Below are 15,100 nucleotides of genomic sequence, written 5' to 3'. Positions count from 1 at the left end.
CCTTCCACTAGACCAAGCTCCATCCAATATGGCCTGGAACTGTTCCAGGCAGGTGAGTCCCTTGGCTGCTTTCCTCTGCAACAACTTGGACAAGGGACACTTCTGGACTTGATGTCCTCCTTGCTCCTCTCCCACACCTCAGAGAGGCAGTTAGTTGTCATGAGTGGATGTCATCTCGATGGACATCATCTCAAAGCATCATGATAAATCCCTTGTTATTGGCTGAAGCAATGTTCTCTGGTGGTTCTCCACCCTCTGTTTCGATTAACTCACCATCCTGGGCAGACTGAGCCTGGATATTTTGCCTGTCTGTCTGAAAATCACTTTGTAAAGTTCTCCTGAGCAGACCAGGGTGACCTTGCGCTCACTGATTTGGTAGCCGGGCTCCGATGCCAATTCCCTGCGTGGCATCTCATAAATAGCTCCAGTTTTCAGTTTCATCTCCCAGACCTGTTTACACCTTGCCAGAAATAATTACAACCTCTGAGCCTGAGGTTTGCTGGGCGAGGGGGAGGAGGGCAAGGAGAAAAACCTGCAATCCATGTTTTTTCATGCGTTGTCGTCAACCTGGTGCTGCCAGCGGGATTGGGATCTCCCTTCTGGGGCATGAATCAGGCTGTGCTCGCGTCCGCCCGGCATCGCTCCCCTTCTGTGCTTGAGAATTCTTCCCCTTCCTCTGTTCAGCATCATCTTAAATTCATATCCCAGGCGGTGCCTCCCTCACCTGCTTTATTACCTCTGAATGTGTTTTCCCAAGAATGTCTCGCACGCAGATAAACCTCTCCTGCTGCCCTTGTAAAACCAGTTCTTTCTGCACTCTTCCTCCTCCAGAGCCTGTGCATTTTTCCTCCATCCATGCAGAGCTACTTTTCTTCTTCTTGCCATGTTTTTTTGAGCACCTTGGAGCCTGAGCATCCTCCTGGAGAGGCGGGTGGATGCCATCACTGCCGGCTTTGCATCCGAGCCGGCGCTCGCTGTGGTCATGTGTGGAGCCGGTGGGGAAGGCAGGAATATTTTTAGCCTGCACTTCTGTGAGCTGCTCAGGGGGCCGCCCACAGCAGAGTATTAAAATAATAGCGGGGACATTGGGTAAGCTCTGCAGCAAAATGTTGATATGCAAATTGCCATCTTAAGAGCAAACCTCAAGGCGATTTTTGGCAATGCATGCAAGGCTCCAGAGCGGTGTGTTTTGAATAAAGATTACAGCAAAGGGATTTTGCCTGGAGGCCACGCTCGTCTCGTTTATTCTGAAGCTTAGCAGAGCTGGTAATTCAGTGTTGGAAGCCAACAGGGTGAAACGTATGCACCTTTAAAAAGGTATTAGATTAGCATTGGTGAAACAAAATGTCATGTCACCTCTGTAACTGAAATTTCCAGGCTTGCAGAAGCAATAAATTTGGTTGGATTTCATTTGCGAGCAGTTCCTGGGCGCTGTCCAAGGAAGAGGAGGCTCTGATGGCAGCAGAGTTGGTTTGGGAGGTTTCGAGGCATTACCTGGTTAAAAAATGAGCTTGTGCCAGCTGATTCCACACTGCTTTGACTTTTCTCTTCAACTTGGTGATGGATGGCTTGGCTGTTGGAAACCTTGCAGTAAGAAATCAGATCACACATGAATTCCTTATTTTTGTTGGGGTTTTTTTTATTTTCTTGGCTGTTGAGTTCGTGTTGGCACAACTAGGAAGGAAACAGCAGTAAATTTGTAGTATATTAGAACAGTTTGATTTGGAAGGGATCTGAAAGATCATTTTGTTCTGACCCTCTGCTGTGGGCAGGGATGCCTTCCAGTAGACCAGGTTGTTCCAAGCCCTGTCCAGCCTGGCTTTGGACACTTCCAGGGATGGAGCAGCCACATTGCCATTTATAATGTCATGTCAAGCTTCCCATCCACCAATATCCTCAAGTCCTTCCTCTCCTCAGGGCTCTTCTCAACAGAGGATTTGAATGCTTTCATTTATTCCAGTTCTTGAGGAGCAAGGATGAAATTGTAGGTGTTTTCATTATTCTTTGTTTCCTTCACCCATCAGTGCCTGGGCATTGATAGCTAAAGAAAAGGTTCATATTGTAACAAATATATTGCTCTAGAATTGAAAAGAGGCAGTAAATTAAATAACATGTGAATTTTGGGGTTTGTTTGGAATTCTTTAATTCTTGAAGACTGTTACAAATCCATCCCTTTTTAGAGGCAGGAGAGGGATGATTTTGAGTGGGATTAAAAGTAGTTGGTAGCTAATTTTTCTCACTTTGAATGAAGCATGGAAGAACCAGGTGGCTGAGACTCTGTGGGAACACATTCTGACTTTGATACAAGTTTGTGTTGATCAGATCTTAGTTCACTTGTATCCTTTTACTTTAATTACATGTTCCAACATCATGAGACTTTTAAATATCAGATTTTGAGAATGTTCTCTGCCAGAACTGCATGCTTTAAGTGCAGATCCTTTTGGCAGGCATCTCAGGAGCTGTTGACTTCCCTCTTTTGTAGCCTCATCCTCTCTTGCTGAGTTTTTTTCTCCTTAAAATTCTAACATCATTTTATAAAATAGCAAAGCTCATAGGTGTGTAGCCCTGTAAAGATCATTGTGTCCTGCTTGCATCCCAACAGAGCCAACTGAGAACAAGAAAAAAGTCTTCTGAGTTTGGTTAAGGCACATCTTGGATCTTGTTTGTGTCTGTCCTTTGGTGCATCCTGCTTCTCCCTGGCCTTAAACACAAGATTCTGGTTTAGTCTTCTCATGCTGCCTCGTGCCTTGATGACGTATTGATTCTTCGCTCCAAGGTGATGAAACTCCTGACTTTGAAATGCTCCAGGTCTTCACCTCTCCATTATTCTTCCTTCTTGATTATTTCATTTATAGGAATGTTCTTAATTTCCCCCGAAGCTTGTTTTTTGGTGATGTATCAGGGAACATCACAGCTGACTGTCATGCCAGTGTTTTTGTCTTTCCAGATTGTGTTTCCTGAAATTTCCCATCAAATCTGTGTTCAACTCCTGCGTTCAGTCTCCTATTTTAAAGTCTTTATTGCAGGAATTATCTCCGTAGTCTGTATTTATACAACATTTCATGTGATGCAGATGTGATTCCAAAGTGGAGCCTTTGATAATAGCTTTAAAATTGTTGTCTTAGTAGTTAACAATCTTGAGAATGATGTCATCTTATATAAGCATTTTTATTTATATAGGTCAGAGACAAAAAATAAGACAAATTAAGACATTGTAGATGTTAATACTTTAAAATCAAATACAAACAATTAAAATATACATGTATTTTTTTTCTGGCCCTACCTTAGTTCCTTGGGTAGCTACGACATCAGCTGCTTTCTGTGGGGCAGCTGGAATGCTGAACTCTGATCTCAGCAGATAAGAAATATTTTTGTAAAGCTGTGCATTTAGACTAATTCTGTCTGCCGTAGAATGTGCTGAGGATTTGTGATCCTCAGCAAGCATTTGACAGATCTTAACTAGTTCTGCTCTGTCTTGTCAATCAAAATTAAACGCCCACCTCACTCCTTCCTACTTTCTCTCTCTTCCAGCCTTTTTATTTAGGTTGGTCATTAAAATTGCTCATAACCATAGAAACGAGGAAAACCCGCCCCTTACTTTCCAGAGCCTCAGTGTGATATTCCTGTACTGACATCATGTGAGTTACATACACGATGGCTTAAAAAAAACCCCCAAATCTGCAGGTGGGCAGAGTTGTCATTAATTCCTCCCTATAACGGAGTTGTCCCAGGGGATGCCAACCAAGGATCACATCCCTCTATTCCTGTATGGAGAATGCAAGAGGGACACAAAGGAGAGGCCCTGCTGTGGAGAAACCACCAGAAAAAGATTGAATTGAAGAAGAAAACATTAATTCATGGGATGGAACTGGTGGGACAATGAGATGAGGAGAAGATGGATGGGCAAGAAGTCTCATGTGCAATGTGGTGTGGATTTGATCATTCCAGTATTGGTTTTTGTCCTCCTAGGGCTGCCCTAGGTGCTCTGGGAGATGGGCATAATGATATTTCTGGGAAATTGGACCACCAGGTTTCTACAGTTAAGAACCTGAACCCCCACTTGGCAGGATGGGGTGTGCCATGGTTTAGCTTGTGCTGAAAAATTGAAATTACCACTGTTTTTTTGCTTGTACAGGCAGTTTAAAAATGCTTGTCCCAAAGCTACATGAGGTTGATAAAAACTCCTACCTTAGCATCCAAGAACTTCCTGAAATTTCAGTGCTGGACTTTGTGTGCTGCACAAATAATTCTGTTTTCAATTGGAGCAGGACTGCCTGTTTGAGACAATTTTTTTCATTTATTTCTCCCTGCCTTCAATTGCAATAAATCATATGTAGGAAAGTCTCCAGGATGGAGATGTGGATTGTTCCTGAATTAGTTGGATGTAAAAGTTTCACCACTCTTTTAATCTGAAGGCTTGTCTCTTGGGAAGAGGAATTTTGACCTTTGGCCAGAGAAATAACAAGGAAGAAGTGTTGTGTGATGTGGCATGACAAGGTGCTGCTGAGCAGCGTCTTAAAATTTAAAGGTCTTCCTTATTTACCCTGTCTTTGAAAGCTGGTTCTGGGTACTGTACTTTAACTTAAAGGCTCCTAATCATTATTTTGTCCCCATGTTTTGGAGGTGTTGGCTTTTGAGGGTGTTGAAGTCGACTGTGTAATCAAAGAGGAAGAAAGGGTAATTGGATGGTTTTTCTAAGGGTAGAAAAACTCAAGGCAGGAGCTCCTTTGGCATCCTTTGCTGCTCTCTTTGGCCCCGATGTCATCCCATGTGATTTTACTTTCCCCACCATCCCATCGTAAGGAGGGATTAGAAGGCTTTCATGGTTAGTCTGGAAGGCTGTCTCCTGTGTGGTGATGCTCCTCCTGCTTAAAACAAGCCCAAAGTATCAGCATTTTCATTAAAACACTTTCTTTGAGGATTAATTGCTGTAAAAAGTCTGTAATATTTTTATTTCCATACTTTGCCCAGTGTATAAGTGCCTCTACCTGAGTTGCCTAAGCCATTCTTTTTCTTCTTTTCTCTTTCATTTTTTTATTAAAGCATAATAGACTGCATTAAAAGTGTCTTAAATTCCTTCTGGAGCATTGGTTTCCAAATTTGGGCAAAAAACCCCACAAACAGTTGTGAAAATGTGTGTGGGAAATGAGTTTATGATATCATTACAGTCTCCAGAGTTATCTGAGTTTCTGGATCCTTATAGATGCTGTTCCTGATGAGAGGAAATGGCCTCAAGTTGCACCAGGCGAGGTTTGGATTGGATCTAGGAAAAATTTTGTCACTGAAAGCGTGGTCAAGCATTGTACAGAGTGCTGAGGAAAGTGATGGAATCACATCCCTGAAAATGTTTAAAAGTCCAGTGCTGGGTCCACTTGGTTGTCTCAGTGGTGTGGTTCTCTCTCAGCAATCCCTATATTTGCAGGGGCTTTCTATTTGTTGGAAATGTAGTAAAAATGTAGTGAAAACATAATAAAACCAGTTTAACTGGCTAACACTGACTATGAAACATGACATGGCTAAACAGGGGGAAATGACAATAATGTGAAATCACAAATTGCAGAAAATGAAAATTACTTGCTGTGTTTCACTAGACATCCCCTAATGTTTGCACCCTGAAATGAAAGGGAAGAAGTGTTCTTTTGTTTCCTTTTTTTTTGTCTGTGTATTCCATTGTCAACAGACATTGTGTAGGCCAAAAGCAAAGCTTTCCTAATGTATGGATATGTTTAACAAATTCACAGGGTGTGAAAACTCCCAGTTGAATCTAAAGATACAGCTAAAACCTCAGTCTTGGGAATCCCTGAGCTTCAGACTGAGGGAAACAGAGCAGATAAAAGCCTGTTTGTGCTTTTCACATCTGATTTTCTTTTTATTTTCCCTTTTATCTAAACAGGAACAATACTGCTGAGCTGGGCCTTGGGTCCATTGGGTTATTGCTGCCAAGTTCCCAAAAAGTGGCTCCACAGTGCAGCAGAATAAAATTGTGGGTGAGGTAATTTTTGCTGTTTCTTTCCCTGATAATCCTTCTCATTTCATTTTTTTTTCTTTGATTTTGGTTGGCTTTCTCCATATCCTTTCAGCTCATTGGAGGTGATGCTGCATGTTGTGGAGGAGGCTCTGGAGCTGGGGTGTAGGAATGCTGTGGGCTTTCATCTTGCAGATGTTCACCTTTGGATCACATTTTCTGCTCTTGCAGTAGTTTCTTTGTTTTAACTGGTTACCACTGGGTGATCTCCATCCAAATTTTCCCTCTGACATCTGATCTTGGCTGTACATTAAGCTCTGGGATGTCCCCTGCTCATGCTATGTTGACTTTGAGTTGGGCTTTCTGGCCAAAGCCAGAGTTGCTGGGTGTTCTCTGCTAGGAACAGATGGTCAGTGAAAGTTCCATTTTTCAAGGTGCAACAGACTGTGTCTGTAAAACCTATGGAGTTCTTTAACAGCAATAACAGTTTTCTTAAACTGCATCTGGTTTTCCCACCTGGAATATCGTTAACAGTAATTTGTATCATGGCTGGAATAGTTGTTTCATGGGCTCCAGCTTAATAGGAGGAAATAAGTATTTTCTTAGGTATTTTTGGTTTAGTGTCTGTTTTTTCCCTGTTAAAATGTTATTATAGAATTAGTAAAATGGATGGATTCTGATATATCTAAAATGATATATCTAAAACGATTCTGATATATCTAAAATGGATATATTTATCTGAATTGATTGGTTATCTTTCACGAAGAAAATGAAGATACTGAAGAAATTTGAAACAAATCCTAAAAAGGTTTCCTAAATTTTTAAAATATTTTTCATTTCTCTACTTCCATTTTCCACATCACTTAGAGCACTGGCTTGTTCCAGCCCCGATTGATACACAGAGCTGAAGAGATTTGTAACATTCAGTAAATAATATACATAAATTGTGCCTATTTACATTCTGAGTAATTACCAACAACAGAGTAAATATGAGGTTAATGAGATTAATGGGGCAGAGGAAGGAAAGCTCTGAGTGCCCCTCCCGGTTGCCCCGTTTCTGTTGACGAGCCCAGCACGGCTGGAGCTGCAGCAGTGATTTTGCTGCTGTTCCCCATGCAGAGCCTAAGGAGTTCCTACTGCTGGCATTCTGCTTTAAATGCTGTATAATATTATTAAATCCTACTCCTTGTGAGGGTTGTTTTTAATAGTTGTGTTTAGTAGTTTTGTTTTTTCCCCTGTTTGCTCTGGTTCTGGGGCCCAGTCATAAGGTGCCTGGTTAGCTCTAGTTCTCTGACATCTTCTCCCAGACATCTGGTACCCTCCTGGATGTCTCCTCAAAGCCACTAGAGGAATTGGCCAAAGTCTTTCATGTTACTGTCAGAATATTGAACTTGGAAGTACTTTGAGATTAACCCTTATTTTCTTATCCTAAGATCCATCCTGGCTTGATTTCATTTGTCCTATGCCTTTATCCCTCTAAGAGCTCTTCATTACATGCACTCCAGCAAGTCTTGCAGGGACAGAAAGTCCAATTTCCAAACCAGACATGATCATTTTTCTACTCTAGTATCTCTCAAGCCCTCTCTCTTTTCCAGGTTAGTGGGTTTTCCGCTCTCTGTCCATCATCTTCCAGCATCCTCTGGCAGTCTTCAATGTTTTATAAATGTCACTACCTCAGAATTGTTTATTTGAGTTTTCTCCACCCAAAACTGCATCTGCGTGGTTCCCTCAAAGCTCTGGGCACCGACTCCCCTTGCTGGTCACGTCACAAACTGCAACCTATTTTTTTCCTGTTTTAAATGAAAATGCCTTACCCAGAGACCTATTTCGTTTATTCAAGATTATTAAATGTTGTACTTATGACTCTGGTTTTTCTTATTCCGGCAATTCTGATTAAACCATGAACTTTCCATGTAAACAATTCAGGTAGAATAGTGGCACTGCACATTGCCTAAATGAATTATTCACCTCTTAGCTTTTGTTTTCATTTCTTGGATATTTGTTTTTCTTTTTCATGTGGGCTAATTTTGTAGATTTATTTTATATTGCAAGTTGTTCTCCTCCTGTTTCAATTGTGTAGAGCAGTGATTTTTCTGTCCTCTCAATTCTTTCATGTTTTGTTATGAGGTTGACTGGATAAGGGATCAGGAACACACATAGTGTTCTCCTCTACCCTTTCAGTTGTAGGGAATGATGAGGAGGAGCCAGGAAGATTCAAAAGACCAATACCTGGCCCTGAGCCTGGTGTCACCAGCAGATTTTTGGGTTTTCTTGTAATGGGATGCTGTGTGAGTGAGGCCCTTTGTTCTGCTGTCTCAGTGGAGGTAGGGGATGGAGATTCCTGCAGCAGCAAAGGCACCAGGGTTATTGATCTGTTTGAAACCATGAGAATGGCCATGTAGGAATTAGGGCTCCTTCTCCAAAAAGAGGTGGTGGGAACAATAGCCCAACTGAAGTGCATCTGCACCTGTGCCACAGCATGGGCAACAAACAGGGGGAGCTGGAAGCCCCTGTGCATCTGGAAAAATATGGCACAGTTGCCATGAGGGGAACATGGTGGAATGAGTCCCACAGCTGGCGGGACAGGGAGCAGAACGAAGCCCCCATAATCCAAGGGGAAATGGTCAGTGACCTGCTGTGCCACTTAGGCCACTACAAGTCTCTGGGGCCAGATAGGGTCACAGAATCATAGAATAGCTTGGGTTGGAAGGAATCTTAAAGATCATCCAGTTGCAGCCCCCCTGCCATGGGCAGGGACATCTCCCACTGTCCCAGGTTGCTCCAAGCCCCATCCTGGCCTTGAACACTTTCAGGGATGGGCCATCCACAACTTCTCTGGTCACCCTGTGCCAATGTTTCTCCCCCCTCAGTATAAAATATTTCTTCCTTAGAACCTATGATGATGAGGTTTTGATGGGAACAGTTCCTCCCTTGCCCTGTGCAGACATGATAAAGGGCATTGTGAGGGAGAGTAAAGTAGATCTTGAGTGTTTTTGGTGAGGTGATTTCTCTCCCTGTTCCCCTGCTCCCCACTGGTAACTGGGTGAGCAGTTGGTCTGAGTGTTGTCTCTCCGTGCCAAGGCTGTGGCCATGATTCCCATTGCTGCTCAGCCTGTGGGGAAATTGTGCTGGTACTTCCAGATGTTGCAATGCAGCTGGACAGAGAGGTTGCTGAGTTCCAGGACAGCGAGACCTCCATAAGGCAAGGAAGGTGTTAAATCATAACATCTTAAACGCTCGTAATTTTATTGGGTTATTTTTGCAAAGAGAAAAGTGATGGAAACAGCAAATGTGTGTGTGTGAGTGCAAGGGAGGGACTTGCACATATTTCTGTGTGAGGGCAGGGGAAACAACTCAGCTTGCTGCAGCTTGTTGCTAATATTTGTGTCTGAGCACTTAAAATTTCACAAGAGATATTAAGACTTGAGAAATGTGTTTTGCTGCCTTGTAAGTGTATGATTAAACCTTCATCATTTTCTTCTTTTTCACTGTGGGAATCTTTAAGTCGTTACACTTGTTTTCTTCAGGCATCATATTGAAAGCAAAGAGTGGCATTGTTATTTATTTATTTTTTGGAACGTGCTCCTCTCTGCCTGTTTTATGCAAAAGCACTTTAATTGATCTTGCAGACAGTGGAGAAGAGGACAAAGAAGAAAATATTTGATGCAGCATAGAATTCTTTCTGGTTTTGCCTCAAAATAAAAAGGCACTTTTCAAGGATTTATGTATCTAAACACATTTTATGTAGACGGAACAGCTACATTTTATCTGCCTACTGCAGGAGGCTGATGCAAAGAATGCCTTGATCAAGGGTATGAGCTGGTTCTGGGTAACTCCCAAACTGTTCCAGTGGTGAGCACATTGCCAGTTTCTTGCCACCTGCATTGCAATTGTTGTATTTTTTCTTTATTTGTGATTTTTTGGACTGTTTTAATTTAATCTTCTTGAATGTTAAGAATGAAAATTATGCAGGTCCATTCCTTGCTGTGCTGTACTGAAGCACAGTAACATCCCATTCAACCAGGAGTCCCTCCTATTCATTTTGCAGCTCCAGGATGCTTTGGATGAGGTGAGAGGACTGTGGCTTCTTTAATTCTCCTACTGCATCCAGAGCTTAGTCAAGTCTGGCAGTTGAGCACAGATTGGCTGAACTGCAAAGCATCACTTCAGGTGTCAACTTCTGTCCCTCCCTTCTGTCTCTTTAAGGTGAAACAACTGCAGGGATTCGATGCTGTTGTTTGCTTCCCTTCAAGGTTTGAAGGCTGAACATCTTCAGTGCTGGTGGAGTCAGGAATATTTATGGGCTGGAGTCGCCTTGCTTTGGCTCTGTCATAGTCAAAGGTCAAATTAAATAGTGTGTGTCAGGTCCTGTTCTGTGTTGGTGATTCGTTGTGGCTGAGATGTGGAATGCACACATGAGTTAATGCACACTCCTGTGGTTTGTTCCTTCAATACTAAAGATTTCTGGGCATATCTGGACATGGCCTGCAAGAGTCAGCTGAGAGACTGCCTGAAAGCTCTCCCTGAAACAGTGAGCTTTGGAAAGCCCTCTGTAGCCTGGGAAGACTGAAATGTGGACCATGGTTTTGTTGTCACCTTCATGTGCTGGAGATTTTGTCAATTTAATTGAGTTAAAATACTTGGAAGAGATTAATCTTTTTAGAAGTTGTGTCAATGCCTTGAATGTCTCTAGTAAGTGAAAATCCCTTATTGAAATAGCTTTTTGGTAGTTTGGAGGTTTTCATCTGCATTCATTTGAAATGTGCCTTGTGCCATGACTTAAGAGGGCATTTTAAATATATTTTTGGGTTTCTTTTATTTAATATTGAGCTTGAGAAAGAACAGCCCCTGTCAGTCACCCTCCCCCCAAAAAGAAGGACGAGTAAAAGCAGGAAATAAGCAAGAGGAGCTTGTCATTAAACCTAAATCCACTTACAAACATCTAGTAAAAAGGCATCTTTAGAGGCTCATTCTGTACTTTTATTGCAAGGATGGTGTTATACTGCTGTATATATCAGGGAACTGGGTAACAGCACGTCCTCTGTCCTCAACAATTGCTCAGAGCTGAAGGTTTTTGTGCTCAAGCCAATGAATATTTTAGCTTGATGTCTCCAAGAGTAAAATGAAGGAGTAACTGTTCTGAGGGATTAATACAGAGTGAATTAGATGTTTGTAAAAGGCATTAAAAGTTGCAGTGGCTGTATTGAATCCCGGCATTGGAAATGCGAGGCGAGATGCTGTGGTGCATCCCCCTGTTGCAGAGGGACATCCATCTGGATTGCAGGATGAAGACATATGTTTTTTTGTTAAGTGGTGCTTAGATGACATGAAGAAAGGAGAAAAAAAAAACTTACTCCCCACTCCCTTTCCTCTTTCCCAGCATTAATCATAAAAATAGTTGTAAGAAACCTCGGGGATGTTGCTTCTCTTTTCCCTCACAGTTTCAGCCAGCACCACAAGCTGAGTGCTTGTGGGTACTACAAGGATGATGTTTCTTGACCCCAGAAGCTGCATCCCAGCTTTTTCTCCCTGTCTACCAGCTACAAGGCAGGAATAACATAGCCCAGTGGTCAAGGAGATGCCCAAGGAATAGCTCACAATAGTGGATGGTGGTGTCCTCTGAATGTCCTGCTCCTACAGCATCACCAGGATGTGAGCCAGGCACCATTTTTGACACAGGTAAACCCTAACTGTGGTTATTGAGACCTGTTTTCCCACTGCCAGGGTTATTCTGGAGCCCCAGCAATGCTTGGAGCAGCTCAGCCTTTGTTCTGCTGGTTGGACTCGGGGCTGTTTATTTTGCCACCTTCTCAGAAATCACTGTCAACTCAGCTCGCTTTTTTTAGAAATGTGCTTTCATCATTTGTGATCCAAAAGGCTCTCCTGCAATGGAGGAGGTTTGGGCTGTTATTTTTAACTGAATGTTTCATTGATCTGATTTATAGCACTAGCTGCTGTTCCCTGTATTAGCAAGAGAGCAGAGAGGCAGCCGTGGTGTGGGGCAGGGAGGGAGCACTGTGGGGAGGTCTTGAGTTCCCTCCCTTGTCAGAGCTAATTCATCACAGAGCTGCAGCCTAGAGATGCCTTTTTGCATGGTTTTAGGCCACTAAAAGTCAGGGCTCCACTCTCTTGGAAGTGGATTCATGGATTTCAGCCCCATCCAGCATTTTGGCCTTGGTGTCTTAACCCAACATCAGAGTCTAATGCGTTGCAAACAAGACCCTACCAAGAATAATTTTTAAAAAATGCTTAGATTTTCATAACAGTTTCAACTGTTGTGAAGCAGCTTGTGCTTTCTCTTGGGTTAAATTAATCTTTCTGCATTCCCAGCTGAAGGGCCTGAGTTTCAGCCACTGGGACATGGTGGGACCTTGGCTGATGTGGCAGGATGGAGGGTGGTTTCTTCTGGGCAGTGTAATTCTCTCCTGGAGAAATGGAGGCTCACCTTATCACTCTCTACAACTGCCTGGAAAGAGGTTGTGGTGAGGTGGGTGTCAGTCTCTTCTCCCACATGACAAGTGACAGGATGAGAGGAAAAGGCCTAAAGTTGAGCCAGGAGAGGTTTAGATTGGATTTTAGGAAAAGCTTCTTCTCTGCCAGGGTTGTTAAGCTTTAGCAAAGGTTGCACAGGGAAGTGGTAGAGTTGCCATCCCTGGAAGTGTTCAAAAAATGTGGATATGACACTTGAGGATGTGTCTTAGTGGTGAACGTGGTGGTGGTGCTGGGTTAATGGTTGGAATTGATGATCTTGGAGGTCTTTCTCAACCTTAATGGGTCTCTGGTTATCTGTGTTGTGAAGAGCAAAGCCTTCATGGAGTGTAAATGGGAGCTGGGAGCACCTGAAACCTTCAATGACAGGTTTGAGTGTTCAGCTCAGTCCTAACCAAGTGTGTAAATAAAGCTGAAAGCCTCAGGAGTGGGTTATTTTTCTACTTGACGAGCCAGAAAATTAAATACAAACAGAATATTTGGGGCAAAAAAGTGAGAGCAGATGAGCACCACTGGGTTGTTCACAGATTTTTTTTTTTTTTTTACTTTTTTGATAGTTTGAAGTACTCTCTCTCACTTCCTTTAAGGCTTTCTTCTGTCGGTGTCTTGTCTTCCTCTTCCGCTGAAGTAGGTTGGTTGAGTTAATCACATCAGAGGGAAAAAATACAGTTCACTGATTTTCTCCTCCACCCAACCATCAATGTATGTATTCACCAAGCACATAAGGACTTAATATCTCAGTGTCCTCAAGGAAAACTCAGGCAAATTCACTGACTCTCTGTTTTTTTGGTATCATGCAGTCAATCAGTTCACATGTGTCCCGGTCTAGATTACCCATGTGGGTTGTTTGCTGCCTCTCTGGATGCTTTGGAGAACAAATTGAGGCATGGATGGGTCCTGAAGCTGAGGACGGGGAGTGTCCGTGGATACAGGGAGGGTGTGGAGAGGTTGTGACAGATTCCTTGGGGATTTGGAGTAGGGGAACATGGCAGGAAGCTTTTTGTCGGGGACATAGGTGGGGATTCACTATTTCTGCAGTACTCAGTGCTATACACGACAAAGATGTGTAGGTTTATCACTGCTAAGCCTTGTGTTGACCAAAAAAAGAGTAGAAGGGATGTCTTTTTTTTCAATAAGTTCTGAAAGTCGGGCATTTAGGACATTGTCCATAATCTTCCTGATGCAAAATAACTGATTTGACATTCCATATATTTGGTGTATGCCCTCTCCTCCCCTGGCTCTGATGAGAATGTTAAGGAACTTGATTGTGAAAGGTCAGGGTTGCTACCTGTGTTTTAGAGATCCTAGGTGTTTCAAGGCAAGTGTGTCCGTGTGGATAATCCAAATTTAGAAAGGAAAGAAGGATGAGATTCAGCCTGTCCTGCTAGGTTGAGTTTCTTCATATATTCACAGAATCACAGAATCTTCAAGGTTGGAAGGGACCTCTGGAGTTCATCCAATCTAACCCCCTGCCAAGGCAAGGTGACACAGAAGCACATTCAGGTGGATTTGGAATGTCTCCAGAGAGGGAGGATCCATGCGCTCCCTGGGCTGCTGTTCCACCCTCCGTGAAAAGAAGTTCTTCCTCAGGTTGAGGTGGAACTTGCTGTGTTTTAGTTTGTGGCCATTGACCTTGTCCTGTGTCTGAGCACCATAAAAAGAGCCTGGCACCATCCTCTTGACTCCTCTCTTGGAGATATTTGTGTGGATTGATGAGATTCCCCTCTCTGTCTTCTCCAGACTAACCAGGCCTGGTTCCCACAGTGTCCCTCGCAAGAAAGACCTTTCTCCCTGCTGGACTTTGAACCACGGAGAATCCACTGAAGCCATTGTGTGTCAGATGTCTGCTGATGACATAAAATCATGGAATCATGGAATGGTTTTGGTTGGAATAGACATCAAAGACCATCCCATTCCAACCCACAGCCATGGGCAGGGAACCTTCCACTAGACCAGGCTACAGGCAGTGCAGACTTCCATCGTGTTCTTCCAGAAAAACAACTTAAAGAGCCTTTCCTTTACTTGAGAAACTGTGTTTTCATCAGATGGTAGTGTTCAGGAGGGAAGAAGTGAACTCTTTACATTGCTTATCTCCTGTATCTCAGTGCTTATCTCCTGGAGCATTCACAAAAAGGCTGAAAGCTGAAGTGTAGCCAGCTCAGGGCAGCAATCCCCTGCACTCTGCTGCAGGGAGATCCTGGCTCCCCAGACTTCTGCACCAACAGGAATGAGCCATCTGGGAGGCAGGAGATGACTCCAGACTGTTCTGTTGGTATGGATGACTTTGCCAAGGAGGAGGTTCCTGTCACACTGGGTGCTACTACTGATGGCACTGATGCAGATCTTGTGTTCTCCATGATGAGCACTGGAGATGAGCTCACTCCTCTGCCTGGAGTGAGGAAGGCTCTTTGCACACCCAGACTTCCTCTCTGGTTGCTCTTTACCCTAAATGGCAAAATAAGCACATTTTTTCATCTTGAAATATTGTTTGTAAACTTTTCTCTTATCTTCTGCTGTCTTCAATTTACTAATGACCTTTCCTGCAGCCTGAATGCAGTGCTCCTGATACTGTGAGCAATGTAAACTGTCTTAAATTATACCCCTTGTCCTCCATCCATCTCAGTTTGGTTTTTCAGGGAGATTGTG

General features: G+C 43.1%; 1 protein-coding gene across 5 annotated transcripts in view; it reads left to right on the top strand.

The window, feature by feature from the left end:
* Nucleotides 1–15,100, top strand: part of TSNARE1 (t-SNARE domain containing 1) — a 450,161-nt gene that overhangs the window by 9,494 nt on the left and 425,567 nt on the right. For 2 of the 5 annotated variants that reach the window (XM_059867836.1, XM_059867801.1), the window contains exon 2: nt 5,894–5,987. The exons of 1 other annotated variant lie outside the window; for it this stretch is intronic. The gene's annotated coding sequence lies outside the window, so the exon portion shown is untranslated. Of the gene's footprint in view, nt 1–5,893; nt 5,993–15,100 lie in introns of all 5 variants that reach the window. 2 more of the 5 variants (XM_059867827.1, XM_059867809.1) reach the window with 2 other exon arrangements.

Source organism: Haemorhous mexicanus, chromosome 1 (genome assembly GCF_027477595.1).
Source record: "Haemorhous mexicanus isolate bHaeMex1 chromosome 1, bHaeMex1.pri, whole genome shotgun sequence".
Taxonomy (NCBI): domain Eukaryota; kingdom Metazoa; phylum Chordata; class Aves; order Passeriformes; family Fringillidae; genus Haemorhous; species Haemorhous mexicanus.
The sequence above is the reverse complement of the archived record's forward strand: the minus strand, read 5'-3'. Positions and strand labels throughout refer to the sequence as shown.